General features: G+C 46.5%; 1 protein-coding gene across 10 annotated transcripts in view; it reads left to right on the forward strand.

Moving 5' to 3' along the window:
* The window catches only part of BCAR3 (BCAR3 adaptor protein, NSP family member), a 191,026-nt gene that overhangs the window by 73,981 nt on the left and 103,264 nt on the right, over positions 1-13,781 (forward strand). For 3 of the 10 annotated variants that reach the window (XM_070268709.1, XM_070268705.1, XM_070268712.1), the window contains exon 1: positions 11,620-11,848. The exons of 4 other annotated variants lie outside the window; for them this stretch is intronic. The gene's annotated coding sequence lies outside the window, so the exon portion shown is untranslated. Of the gene's footprint in view, positions 1-11,467; positions 11,849-12,489; positions 12,652-13,781 lie in introns of those variants that run through there. 3 more of the 10 variants (XM_023641606.2, XM_070268711.1, XM_023641608.2) reach the window with 3 other exon arrangements.

The following is a 13,781-nucleotide window of genomic DNA, read 5'->3' on the forward strand; positions in this document are numbered from 1 at the left end:
GCAGAATCTTTGGTGAAAGATAGAAGAAAGACGATGGTGGATGGTAGGTGAATTGGAGCACAGGTGCAGGTCCCCGGGGTCAGGAGGTTGGTGTACTTTGAGGCCGGAGCATTGGAGGTGTTGTCACAGGACAGAAGTGGGTGACTTTGAGGACTGTAGCTCCAGGGGGAGTTAGGAGAAGTGTCCGACAACAGGGGGAGGACAGTCCAGTGTTTCCCAAATGTGTTTGACCATAAGGACACAGGGATCTTGTTGAACAGGGGTCCCCAGGTCTCCACCAGGATCTCTCCAATCCAGACCTCTAGGAGAAGAGCCTGGAATCTGCCTGGTCAAGTTCCCAGGGGATTCTCATAACCAGGCAAGTTTGAGAGCATTGATGTGAAGGTAGAGAAGGGAGCTTTAGAGAAGAACAGATGGAGAAGAATGGAGGAAAGTTTTGGAAGACACCCTGGGAAGGGCACGGGGAGAGATGGGCCAGGTAAGAGGAGAGCTATGGAGAGCAGTGAAGGAGAGAATCCATGTCCAGAGGGCTCACCTTTTGGATGGTGAGCCAGGATTCCCCCTGGAGAGCTCTGCTGTGGAACTGTAGCAGACTGAACTCTGATGTCCTGGTGGGGACGACCTGGAACACTAAGAGCTGAATCATTTGTGGGTCTGGATTTGGATTGTCTCTCCTCTGAGGAGTTGTCTCACCTATAAATAGTAGGGTGGTTGAAACTTGGATCAACGACTCTGCCTCTCTTCCTTTGACTGCTGTCCTGCCCATCTTCCTATGCCCTTACCGTCTGGCTCTCATCCTGGTGGGTCCCAATAGCAAATGGCCAGTACTTGTCACCTGGGTTTCAAATGCAGAGGTGCTGTATTAAGTTGCCTCACCTCTGTTTCCAAACAAAGCCAATAAGAAGGTGAAAGGCCATTCTATGAAGGAGTTTACACTGTCCCCCAAACTTTATGGGCTTAGATAATCTTCCCAGGATGGGGGTTTCCTCTTTTCACCCTTTGGTGATTCAGGCAAGGCATCTCTGGATCCTGGAGCTGGCCCCAGACAGACACGTAAGTGGAGTCAACAGTCACCGGTGTGACGCACCCCCTACCCCACTCTCTGTACAGCCCTCACCTGAAATTCCACAGGGAGCCAGGTGAGGTTGAAGCAGCCAGGTGTGCAGGGAGAGACCTGGGCTTTAGAACCCCTGTCAGGTCTATATTCCAGTCCTCTGAGACTTTCTAGACACTTGACCTTGAGCAACTTAACTTCCCTAAGCCTCAATTTCCTCATCTGTAAAATGGGGATAATAATACCGACTTCTGTGAGGATGAGGCAGACAAAGCACACACAGTGCCGACAGTAGGGGCTTGAGCCATGGGCGGGCCAGTCACTATTGCTCACACTCGGCTACACTCTGCACCGCGAGCACAGAGCCAATGGGAGAAGACAGTACGGGGGTGGGGAGGAGAGTTCAGGGGGCGAGTGTCTCTGGAGCTGCTATTGACAAGTTTCTGTCCCCATTAGTTACCGAAACCACTGCAGTCCATGTTTACAGTGGTGGCTTACCTGTCCTTTATTTTAACTTTGTTATTGCAGGTGGTAACAGTATAATTTCTTGAGGTCAGAGGCCACCAGAACTGCTGCCCCAATGCCGTGTCTTTAGGGGGTCAACCCCTAGGTGGTCATTAACAGTGTACTCTGAATTAAGAAACAAAACCCACAAGTCTAATCATCTGGAGCACAGTCCCCAAGAAAGGCCAGTGTGACTCACTTCAGAATATGCAAGGATTATTCACCAATTTCCTTCCGTGTGGCGCGTTTGTCACTGCCTGGTCAACACTGTGAGGAAGAGCTCCTCTCACACCCTCCGAGTTGATGAGGTCACATGGGGAGCACACAGGGGCTTGAACTTCCTGGAAACGCTGATGAGGGCCAGAGGAGGTTAGGGCAGCGCGTGGTCTTAGCCCCCAAAGCCTAGAACCGGAAAAAGGAATTTTCCCCAGGCCGCCGGGATGATGGGGATGACGACTGGCACGTTCCCCTGCTGGAGGTTGCTGAGCCAGGGTTTCCTATGTGGTTTTCTGCCATGAGGGAAATTCAGGTGGATGTGGAGGCCCGGACTGTGGTGCCCAACCCACTGGAGACTCCCACCCCTACCCAGTGTCCAAGACTCTGGTCAAAAGTCCGGTTCACAAATATCTATTGAACACCTACCAAGCGCCGGGCACTGAGTGGACCCACCTAGCTTGCTTCTTTTAAGAGTCACTTTGCTATTCCATGCCTTTCTCAAGTAATTCAGCCTCAACTCTCCTACTCACTGTGAGAAACAGGGGTTCACCCTGGGAGGTGACGTAAGCAGTGGAGTCAGGGAGTCTAGTCTAGCGACCTCTGCCTCTCAGCTACATGAACTTGGCTGGTCACTCTGCCTCTGTTTTCTCATCTGTAAAATGGGCTTAATCACCTCCACCTGTCTGGGTTGCTGAATGGATTGACTGAGTGATGTGTGTAAAGCTTAGTCCAGTGCTGTTAAACATAGTTGGTATTATTTGAATTTAGGCTGTTTTCTCCCAGAGAACCTGTGGTGCTCTGCCCCTCATTGCAGACACCTACCCCAATTCTAAGGGTGCTTCAGTGTGTCCTTACCTTTTGGTAACTTGGTACTGTCAACAGAGTCATTCAAAGGAGATCCAAATGGTCACCACCCAAGAGGAGGGCCCCACACCAACCGTGTGTGTGTGTGTGTGTGTGTGTGTGGGTGGGTGCATGCACTGGGGAGGGAGGGGTTCATGTGAGGAAGGAACCAGAGAGGAAAGGACCAAATTGATGACCTCGCCCAGCCCTCCAACTTGCCGTCCCAGCTGCTCTTGCACTGGGGTATTGAGGTGTGTGGCAAGCATTTCATTACTGATAATGCAGTGCCACAGATTGTAAATTGTTTATTTTAAAAATAAACTGGCAGACAACATTGTCTCTATCATAACACTGCTTTCATGCACTTGCATTCCAAAGGACTTTTTAAAATTTTGTTTTAATGTTTCATCATGGCATTTTTCAAGTGTACGCAAAAGAAGAGAGCATAGTGTAAGGAACACCAGCGTTAATAATGATCCACATTTCAGCAAGCGAAGGGTGTCCTGAGTGAAAGAGAAAGCTGCGGGACCACACCTCATGCCCTGGGATGGCACGCCTCTGGCACTCTCTGGGAGTGAGTTGTACAACATTCATGTCTTGTTGGAAAAAGACAGAATTCTAGGTCTTTCCGGTCCATTTGCGGTTGCCATCTCTTCTCTCTACCCCTACCTGGCAGGGACTGACTAAGCCTGAAAAATGGGCGGCAAAGTCAGAGCCTCACAAACAGGCAGTCCTTCATGGCTCCTGCCTGACCCTCTGTGCTCTTGTGTTGAAAATGAGGCAGGTTCGCCAGAGGCAGGAGGCTGTGAGCTGGGAGCAATGAGCAAGGCTCCACTCTGGACCCTCCCACCACCTGCCAGCAGCCACTTGCCTGCTGAGGTCACCTGTCTCCTCTAGGATGGTTTGTGTCCTGTTTTGTAGAAAGATGACTGCTGTAAAGATAAGCACCATAAAGAGTGGAGAGAAAGGGACAGTACAATCTGACCCTGGGCCACGTGGACCCCACAGGGAAGGGGTCTGTCATACCTGTCAGTGAACCAGTCCAGCTCTGAAGTGTGGAGGAGGCTGTTTCCCCACTCAGCAACAGCAGCAGTGAACTGATGGAACATTTCCCATGGCACTGGTACTACCATACTATCATCGTCTCTACAGCACTTTCCTTCGGAGAGGCTGCGGGCACCACTTCCCAACCATGACATCCCGACACCAACTCAGGCCCTGGATGTCATGAAAAGAGACTGGGATGTGGAATTAGAAAATCTAAATTTCAGCCTGGCTCTGTTATTTAATTTTCTCAGTGACCTTGAGCAAATCCCTGAACCTCAATGCCCTCATTCTAAAATGAGGGGATAGTGATATTTTACCCCAGAATGGTTTTAAAACCCATAAATCATTCTGGCTTTAGGCAAAACTGTGAAAAAGGTGAAGTGTTAAAGTGTTAATTCAACACTTTCCGTTTTCCTGGTCTGAGCCAATTCCCCCTTATTCCCAAATCTCCCTCCTCCGCTCATGCTTGAAGCACCAGATGCTGTCAGGCAGTCAATCAAGAAAACAGCCAGTTAAATTAATATTCATTAAAAGGCTAGTAATTTAGAGGAAATTACCTCAATAGAGGAAATAGTCTATATTTATCACGTGCTCATTAAGTGCCTGGCACCGAACGTGTTTTAGGTAGTTGTCACAACAGTCTCACAAACTGTGTGACTATCATCCCCATTTTACAGGTGGGGAACCTGACCTTTAAATAAGACATTTGCTAAAAATCATGCAGCTCATGAGCAAAAACTGGGATTCCAAAACCGATGTGTCTGACTCTAAAAGCAGTGCTATTTGAATGTTGATTTATGCAGCCTTTTTGAGGCAGCACTATAAGCTGGTGATTAAGAGCTCAAAGTCTGAGCCAGGCAGCTGGGTTCACAGCTCAGCACCTTTCCCCATTGCTGTGTGACCTGGGCAGGGACTGTATCCTCATCTATAAAAAGGGATTGTGCCACCTCACGGGATTATTGTCAGAATTAAGTGAGTTAATATACATAAAGCTCTTAGAATGATACCTGGCACATAGTAAACATTATGTAAATTATCTTTCATTATGAAAGCAATCAATGCTCAGTGGAAAAAATTCAAACAGTTTAAATAATATGAAGGAAAAAGCAAAGTCCTCTTTGGCTCACCCGTCAATTTCGCCTCTCAAACAGTTTGATGGGAGAAAATGCTTCCAGATGTTGTGTACATGTAGACACATGATCCCACACAAATCCATGTTTGTTATTTTTACATTGATGCGGCAACTTGCATTTTTAATATTTAATACTTAATATTTCACAGATATCTTTCTGTGTCAGTACCTATAAAATTACTTCATTCTTATCAGCTGCATAGTGTGTGCCACAGTACAGAGGTGGTATAATTTCGTCATCCCTCTGCAGATAAACACTTATTTTTAAACTGCAAACAGTGCTGCCACGAATATCTTAGTGTGTACAGGTGAATGAGCATTTCTGTAGGACAGATTCGTAGAAGGAGAGTTAGTGGGCAAAGGGCACATTCAGAGCTGCTGTTCTGTTAGGTCATCCATTAAGGATTAACATTGTTTTACAAAAAAGAGGACTGTAGAGAGAAAGCAATGCCTGACACAAAGGAATGAACGGCTAACGAAGGAGTTTTAAGTGATAACATTGCTAGGAAGAATTTTTTTAAGATAGTAGTTGAGTCCTACCTACATCTCACAAACCATTCTGTTAGGCTGAGACTGACTTATCTGGAAGGCTGACTTTGTTCTCAAAGGTTGAATTAGTACATCCAAGGAAGTCAGGCTTTCCGTCAATCTGGCTGCCCCAGTCTAGGGGAGCTGATAGGTTTCACGTTCCCTTCATTTCCTCCAACTATTTGGGTTCCTTCTTCTGCACTAGAACAGTCTGGCCTGGCTCCCCTCCACCTCACGCTGGGGTCACCTGCAGCATCTAATCTAAGCCCTTTCCCATAATAACTCAAGATGGCAGCCATGTGGCCATTGCACAGACTTAAATACATTTGTTTCCTCTCTCTTCATTTCCACAGTAAAGCATTTTTTTCCAAAACTCCTTCCTCTCCTTTATTTCACCAGCATCAACAATCCGCCCCCTAGTACTTTTCATCTCTTCCTTCTCTGCTTTCTCACAGCACAGGGGCCTCTGCTGCAGCCAGTCCTTCTCTCACTCCCCATCTGTGCTGCGTTCCCCACAAGGATGTAAATTCCTGAAGGCATACTCACCTTCATATCTCCCCAGGCGAGTGATGCTTTCCACATGGTAGGCCCTCAATGAATTTGTTTTTAAGTGACACTTTTAATAATAAAATTAATAAATGCTTACTGAACAAAAAACCTGAAAAGGAGAGCTGTGTTAATATGGAAATTAAAATCATCTGGAATTCTATAATGATCCGGAGATATTTTGGTGTATTTCCTTCCAATTGTTGAAGAAACTGAGAAGCTAATTAATGCAAAGCTGGTCATCAGATTAAGGAAGTAACTGGGAAACAGAGGTCCAGACTCTGGTGATGAGGGCGAGTCCTGAAATGGGTGGTTCAAATGCAGACCACCGGGTCAAGCTGCACCTTGCATGGAAAATGGGCCTATGCTGCCAAGAACTCCATCTCTTTTTCACTCACTCACTCACTCACTCACTCAGTCAGTAAGGAAGTATTTGTCGAGGTTCTATCCAGCATAGCCCTCCTACAATGACTTCTCTAGCAGATATGACAGTGAGTTTGCAGCCATCATACAGGCCTTTAGGAAGCTGAGTTGACTCCCCTGCTTAGTAGACTGGGGATTTCCATGACACCAAGTCCATAGCTAGCTTGTCACAGGGCAGAAACCTAGAGGGTAAGACTTCTGAAAATACTGCAATATTTGCAATATGTCAGAGTTGCCATTTCTTTACGCCAGTGGTTTATTATACTATGTTAACTTCAGGAATTCTCAGTTTCTGTGTCTGCAATTGTTCCAGTTCAGATTTTCTGTTTGATCTTCATTGATTATAGCTTAAACATCTGTAGTTCCTTACTTGTTACCATTCAGGGCTGGGCAAAGCTGGAATTTCAGGAGTCATACTTCCTTAAAGAGCATTTTGCCCAATATCTGCCCCAGCTCCCTCTCGCCTAGTGATGTTATAGGGTGGCACTCCGCAAATTACTTTATGGCAGGAGGGCTCAACACCACGTTGAGTGCTCCCAGAAAAGGCCTATTGCACTGCCCAGGAGTCATCAACTTCCTATCACTGGTTATGTTGTCCTTTCACGTGTCTTTTTGGCTAAAGTGGCCCAGGGTTTTGCTGTTTAAACATTAATGTGCAAGCTGGCTGTAGACTTGAAGAAATTTGAATCCTAAAATTGTTTATAGCACAGCCCACATCCATGGCATCATGTTTATTTACCTTATAGGGAGCTTTATGATTAGTATAAAGATGAAAGGACCAAGGGTCTAAAGGCCTGGAGTTCATTCATTCATTGAACAAATATGGACTGACTGTCAAAAATGGGCCAAGCCCCAAACTAGGAACAAAACAAAACCAAAAGCAGATGTGGATCTTAGAGTCTATAGAGCAACAGATGTTAAACAGAAATAACAGAAATGAATGTGTGATTAGGAACTGTGACAAATTCCAGGAAGGAAAGGGGACCTGAGGCACAAATAACCCAGTCATCTGACCTGTTCCGGGTCTCATGGAAGGATTGCCAGGGAACAGGACATCTGAGCTGGGGTTGGTTATTTAATTTCATAGTGCCTCAGTCTTCTCATCAGTAAAATGGGGATACTACTACCCTCTTTGACTCACAGAGACATCGTGGGTAGAGTGGGTAGATTGAAAAATGCTCAGGGAACCCAAAAGTGAGCCCGTTGCTCTCCGGCCAGAGGCAGCTGTTCTCCGGCTGCTTCTCCATCTGTCATCAAGCCAGGCGTTACTCAGGCACTTAGACTGCAGACCTTTGATCATTTCCTTCACCAGGCCAGGCAGCTGGGGTTGGATAGACCTGGGGTTAGACTTGGTTCTGCCACTTACATGTAGTGTGAATTTGTGTACATTACTTTACTGCTAAAACTCACTCTTCTCGTTTGTGAAATGGGGGCAATAACAGTACCAGCTCACAGCTTACAGCTTGTAAAGCCCTTAACGTAGTATTTGGCTTGCAGTTACTCCTAAAGCAACTGGAGCTACTGTTATTGTCATTGTTATCATAGCTAATTATTAACTCTTGCCAAGTATTTCTTGGTGATAACTTTGGTCCTTCACCTCCACTCTCACTGCCACCAGCCTAGTCAAAGCCCTTGTCATGTGACACTAAAGGCTATTGCCGCAGCTTCTAATCAGTGTCCCGCCTTGGCTCTCACTTCTCTAGTTCATTCTACGTGGCTTCCAGCATGAGGTTTCTAAAATAAGTGCTTTGCATATATCACCTCTTTTCTTTAATATTATCATTGAAAAAAATATTTGCAGCTCATCCCACAAAGAGCTAAGCTTCCTAATGCAGAAGGAGTTTCTAGAAAATTGATCATAAAAAGACCTACAAATGGATAGAAAAATGGAGGTACAAATTCCAAAAAGAAACAACAAATGGCTACTAAACACGAAAAGATGGCAGCCTCACTTATTATAAGAGAAATGCAAATTAAAATTTCACTAAAATTCATAGTTTACTTATCAGGGTGACAAAAATTCAAAAGTTTAGGAACACCTCATCAGGATGTGGGGAAGTAGGCATTTTCTTATATTGCTGGGGAGTACAAACTGGTACGCTCCCTATGGAAGGCAATTTGACATTACTTATCAACATTACAAAAGCATATACCCTTTGACTCAGCAACTTTACCTCTGGAAATTTATCTTACAGATGTGCTTGCACATTCCATGACGTAAGTGCAAGATTATTCGTTGCAGTGTTGTTTGTAATAGGAAAGGATTGGAAACAACCTAAATGTCCCTCAATAGGGCACTCATTGCATGAATTATGGTTCATCTCTTCAAAGGAATACCAGGCACTATTATGGGAAAATCTCCAAGATATATTGTTAAGTGGAAAAAAAAAAAGCAAAGTATAGAACTACTACGAGTATAGCAGGTTACTTTTTGTGTAGGGGCAGGATAGCACACACATACTTAGAGAAACTCTGGTGGGCTCACATGATATGAAAAGCAGTTTTTACCTATGGTGGAAGGGGGACTGGGCAGATGGGAGAAAAAGTTAAGAGGCGAACTCTTCGCTATATACCATTATATATAGTTTCCAATTTGTGAACCATGTGAATATTATCTAATCAAAAGATTATATTAAAAATATTCCTAGTACTCATCCATTAATTGAGCACCTACTATGTGCTAGGCACTGGGCATACAAATGTGACAGTAGTGGTGGGGTGGTGGAAAAACCACTGAACTTGAAGTTACAATACCTGGTTCAAATTCTGACTCTGCCTCTCACTAGTTATGGATCTACTATCACATAGTAGGCATGCAACAAATATTTGTTGAATGAATTTGTGGTCGAAGCTACTTAACCATTCTGAGTCTTTTTCCTCCCGTAGAAATGGGGATAGAGATGCTTCCTATCTCACAGGGGTATGGTGAAGACAAATGATGGAATGTGTCATCAACTCTAGCAATAGTTAATAACAACTGCTATATTCTAGGCACTTCCACATCCATTATTTCCTTGACTCCTCACATTTATTCCCTCACTCACTCATGAGGAGAGGGAGGAACTGAGAGGAACAGTGACTTGCCTAAGGCCTCTCTGGGTGTGAGTTGTCTCCTGGTCTTTCATTATTGCTGTCTCCCCATGATGCTCCACACAGTAGAAACTTTACATATAGCAGGTGCTCAGGGAATTTTGAAAATCAAGAAAAATCAAAGTAAATTTTATCACTGTTCTCAGTAACCCTTCAGAGCAGCAGAAATCAGTAAATGCATTTCTGACAATTCAGTTTAGAAATACACCAGCTGGTGTTTTTGACATTCACTGCAATAAACACTTTGGGAGAATCCAACAAAAATCAAAAGTTTGTGCTTCTAAAGAGGTAGAGAAGATAAAGACAAATCCACAAAAACACCCATAAGGAAAATGTAGACACTCCTTCTTAAGAATGCAGCACTTAGAACCTTACAGACTTGCCAATAGTTCTTTCTTAGGGGGATGAAAATTATACAAAATAGACCCAACATGGAACAACTTTAAAAACGTTTTTATTGGAGTAAAACGTACACTCAGAGCAGTGCACAGACCAATTGATTTTTATAAAATGAGGGACAGATGTTTATAAAATAGGACACATCTACGTAACCAGCACCTGGATCAAGAAATAGAATATTAACTATTGAGCTTTAGGAGATAATGCCAAACAGTTTATAAAATGTTATACCAAGTTCTCTAATTTTAGCCATTCTGATGGGTGTGAAGTGAGATCACATTGCAACTTCAATTTGCATTTCTGGGATGATAAATAAATTGAAAGCCTTTTTAAATGTTTACTTGCATTTTTGAGAAATGCTTGTTGAAATAATCTGCCTATTTTTTTTTTTTTTTTTTTGGTAAGGGAGATTGGCCCTGAGCTAACATCTGTGCATTCAATCTTCTTCTATTGTGTATGTGGGATGCCTCCACATCATGGCTTGATGAGCGGTGTGCAGGTCTACACCCAGGATCCAAACCCACAAACCCCAGGCTGCCAAAGAGGAGGGTGAACTTAACTACTAGCCACCAGGCTGGCCTGTAATCTACCTATTTTCAGTTGGATTTTCTGCCTTTTCCTTGCTGATTTCTAAGTGTTCTTTATATATTCTGTATACAAGTCCTTTTTTGGATATATGTATTGCAGTTATCTTTTCTCACTCTGGCTTGCCTTTCCACTAATGGTGTCTTTTGATGAAGAGACGTTCTTAATTTTAATGTGCAATGATCAGTTTTTTCCTTTATAGTTGGTACTATACGTGTTTAAGAAGTCTTTGCCTACCTCAAGATCATAAAGATATTTTTTGATACTTACTTTGAATAGTTTTATTGTTTTCACCTTCCACACACACATTGAAAATCCATCTGGAACTGATGTTTTGGTATGGTATGAGGTGTAGGGGTCAAGATTCTTCTTTTTCCTCCATGTGGGTGTTCAGTTGATCCAGCATCATTTACTGTAAAGACAGACTGTCCTTTCTCATGCATCACAGCAGCACCTTTGAGATAAATCAAGTGACCATATCATGTAGATCCGTTTCTGGACTCTATTCTATTGGTGGGGTTGTCTATCCTTGTTGCCAATTACTACTTTTATAGGTTTTTTGTTTTAAAGATTGGCACCTGTGCTAACACCTGCTGTCAATCTTCTTCTTCTTCTCCCCAAAGCCCCCCAGTACATAGTTGTATATTCTAGTTGTAGGTCCTTCTGATTGTGCTATGCGGGACACTGCCTCAGCATGGTTTGATGAGCCGTGCCATGTCCGTGCCCAGGATCCAAACTGGCGAAACCCCCCGCGAACTTAACCACTTGGCCGCGGGGCAATAGCCTTATAATAGGTCTTGATATCTGATAGTGTGTGTCCTCCAGTAGGCTCCACTTTTTCAGCCCACCAAGCCATCTCGTACCTCCACCTCCCACTTTGCTTTCAATATTGCAGGTGGGTGTGATTGATTTGCCTGTTCCCATGGCTTGGTTATTTGTGGTTACCTAGATCTCTGTCCCATCAAAGCCCTTTAAACGGAAAGGCAGCCAGGTGTCTGCACAAGAGCAAAGCAGATCTGCTGGGTAATTAAATAACGCGGGGAAAGGGGAGGAGTGGATTAGGCGAGGTTGTACAGTGAGGAAGTGGTCGGTCTATACTTGAAGACTGGCTTCTCCGGGAGATACAAGAGCCCAACTCTAAAATCCGGGCAGAGGAGGGCAGGGCGAGGTCACCGCATGTAAATATCCGGGGGGGGCCGCAGGGCCGCGCGAATCGGCTGGCCGGGGTGGGGCCGCGAAGCCGCAAATCACCAGTTGGGGGCCGGAGTGCGCGCAGCCGGCTCAGAGCCGCGCCTGCAGCTGCCGGGGCCGGGCCGAGCGCGAGCCGAGCCGCAGGGCGCACAGGCGAGCCGCGCGCGGGCTTCTCTGCGGGCGCGCCCCGCCGACCATGAGCGCCCCCTGCCCAGGGAGCAGCCGCGGCGCGGGGCCCGCCGTGCGGCGCCTCTGAGCCCAGCCGGAGAGCCCGGGCGCCGCGCGGGGAGGTGAGTCTCCGCCGCGCACCCCGTGTCGTGCGTCCCGCCGGGTGCCGCTCCTCCCGGGGCGCCTCGGCCTCCGCCTCCCCGTGGAGGACGGGCTGGGAAGTTTGTTGGAGCAACTTAGGCTGTGGGGAAAGCAGAGCCGGCGCCCCGGCGCGCCTACCCCACCAGCAGAGTTGGCGTTAGGGGTCGGGAGTGGCTGAAGTGGGGACGGGGCTTGAGCCCTCTGAACTGGCTGGGATTCCCAGACGTGGCCCGCGGCGGGGGGCGCTCAGCGACCTGCGGCGAGCATCCCTGCTCTTTGCTCTGGAGCGGCATCTGCCCGGGCGCTGGCCTCTGCCGACCCCCTGCCCGCCCAGGCTGCTCGGCGGGCCCCCCCCTCCCCGCCCCTCTCAGTCCCAAGGCCGGCGGGGTCAGGGGACGCGAGGGGCTGAGGGGCTCCGCTAGAAGCCCTGGGCTCGGAGGAGGCGAGTTTCTCCACTAATCTCTTGAAAAGTTTGCAAAGAAAGCGAAGGAGCCGGCCCGGTAACTGTTGACAACATCTCCCTCCCTCTCGCCCTTTGTTGAGAAAGCATGAATAGTTGGTTGTGTCGCCCCCTCTGCGTCGGGAAGGGGAGGGAAGGGGAGGTGAAAGATAGGAAGGGAGGGTGGGTGGGCGCGACAGGAAGGAGGTGCGGATCTCAGCCCATCTTTTTTTACCGGCCGAGGCTACCGCCACTTTAAAAGTTTGCTCAGGTGTAGACGCTTGTCGGGAGAGGTCAAGTGGACTCCGAAGCAGCTGGCCGGGCGGCGTGTTTCTGGGGAACCCGGTGGGTCGTGGCTGAGGTTTTGGGGGGGTGGAAAACTCTGGTTTTGGTGTTAACTGGCTTGAAGCAAGGTGCGAAGGGGAAAGACTGTTTGCCTAACCTCGTGTCTGCTTTTGCCTAAAGCCATTAGCTGAGATGGAAAGTAGAGCCGTGCCTTCAGAGATTCTTTTAAACCTTGACTCTTATCTGCCAAGGCTACACAGATCTCTCGAAGGAAAACGCAGTGGCGGAGGGAAGGTCAGTTTGAGAGCGGATAATCTCCCTGCGTGTTGCCAAGGACTGAGGCGAGATTCGGGAGGAAGGGGGAGGCCTCGGTGCTGGGGGCGGGGCTCAGCAGGGCGCAGGTCCAAAGAGGGAAGGGGCTGCCCGGTTAATGATGGGGAAGCCACAGCCAAGCGGTTGTACGCGGGTGTGCAAGGGAGCGTATGGAGTTAAACGTCAACAGTTTGCCATGCCAAGGGCTCCCTCACCCCCTGACTCCAGCCTTCTCTGAACTGCTGCTGAGAAGGCTGACATTTCCAGAATGACTAACCAAGATCTCAATCTCCAATTCATATAGAAAGGACTGCTTGTCAAATGGATGCTAATCTCAAGAACCTTATCATGTAAATCCTGTGCTGTGTTGCTTGAAATACAATCCATGGAAGAATTATTCATACTTCAGTCATTTGGCTAGACTTCATAAGTTTATTTCAAAAAGAAAAGGATACTCTCAATTTCTAAGCCCAGGCAAAACTTCTAAATGGATAAGGCAATTTTATATGTGTGGTTCTTCTATCTCCTCTCCTGTATGACTCTGCAGAGAAGATATGAAACTACAGATCCAAATTGTAAATTCTCTATCGTGGTCAAACGGGGCGGCAGAGATAGTTACATTTCCAGAGTTTAAAATGTGATAGAAAGTTCTTAAAGACCACATCAGATGACCATCTGTGAGTTTAACTTGCTCTCTCATTTCAGAAGTAAATGAAAGATGCAAACAGGTGGGCTGCTTATCTCTGCCTTGATTTGCACGTGATCATCAATTTCTTTGCGACATCTTTGTAAAGCAAGTGAGTTGGGCTGCTGTTCACAAATATTTCAAAGGACAGCCTCTGACAAGGGTCAGCAAGGTGGCACATGGGTTGGGAGTT

The sequence above is a fragment of the Equus caballus genome, chromosome 5 (genome assembly GCF_041296265.1).
Source record: "Equus caballus isolate H_3958 breed thoroughbred chromosome 5, TB-T2T, whole genome shotgun sequence".
Lineage (NCBI taxonomy): Eukaryota > Metazoa > Chordata > Mammalia > Perissodactyla > Equidae > Equus > Equus caballus.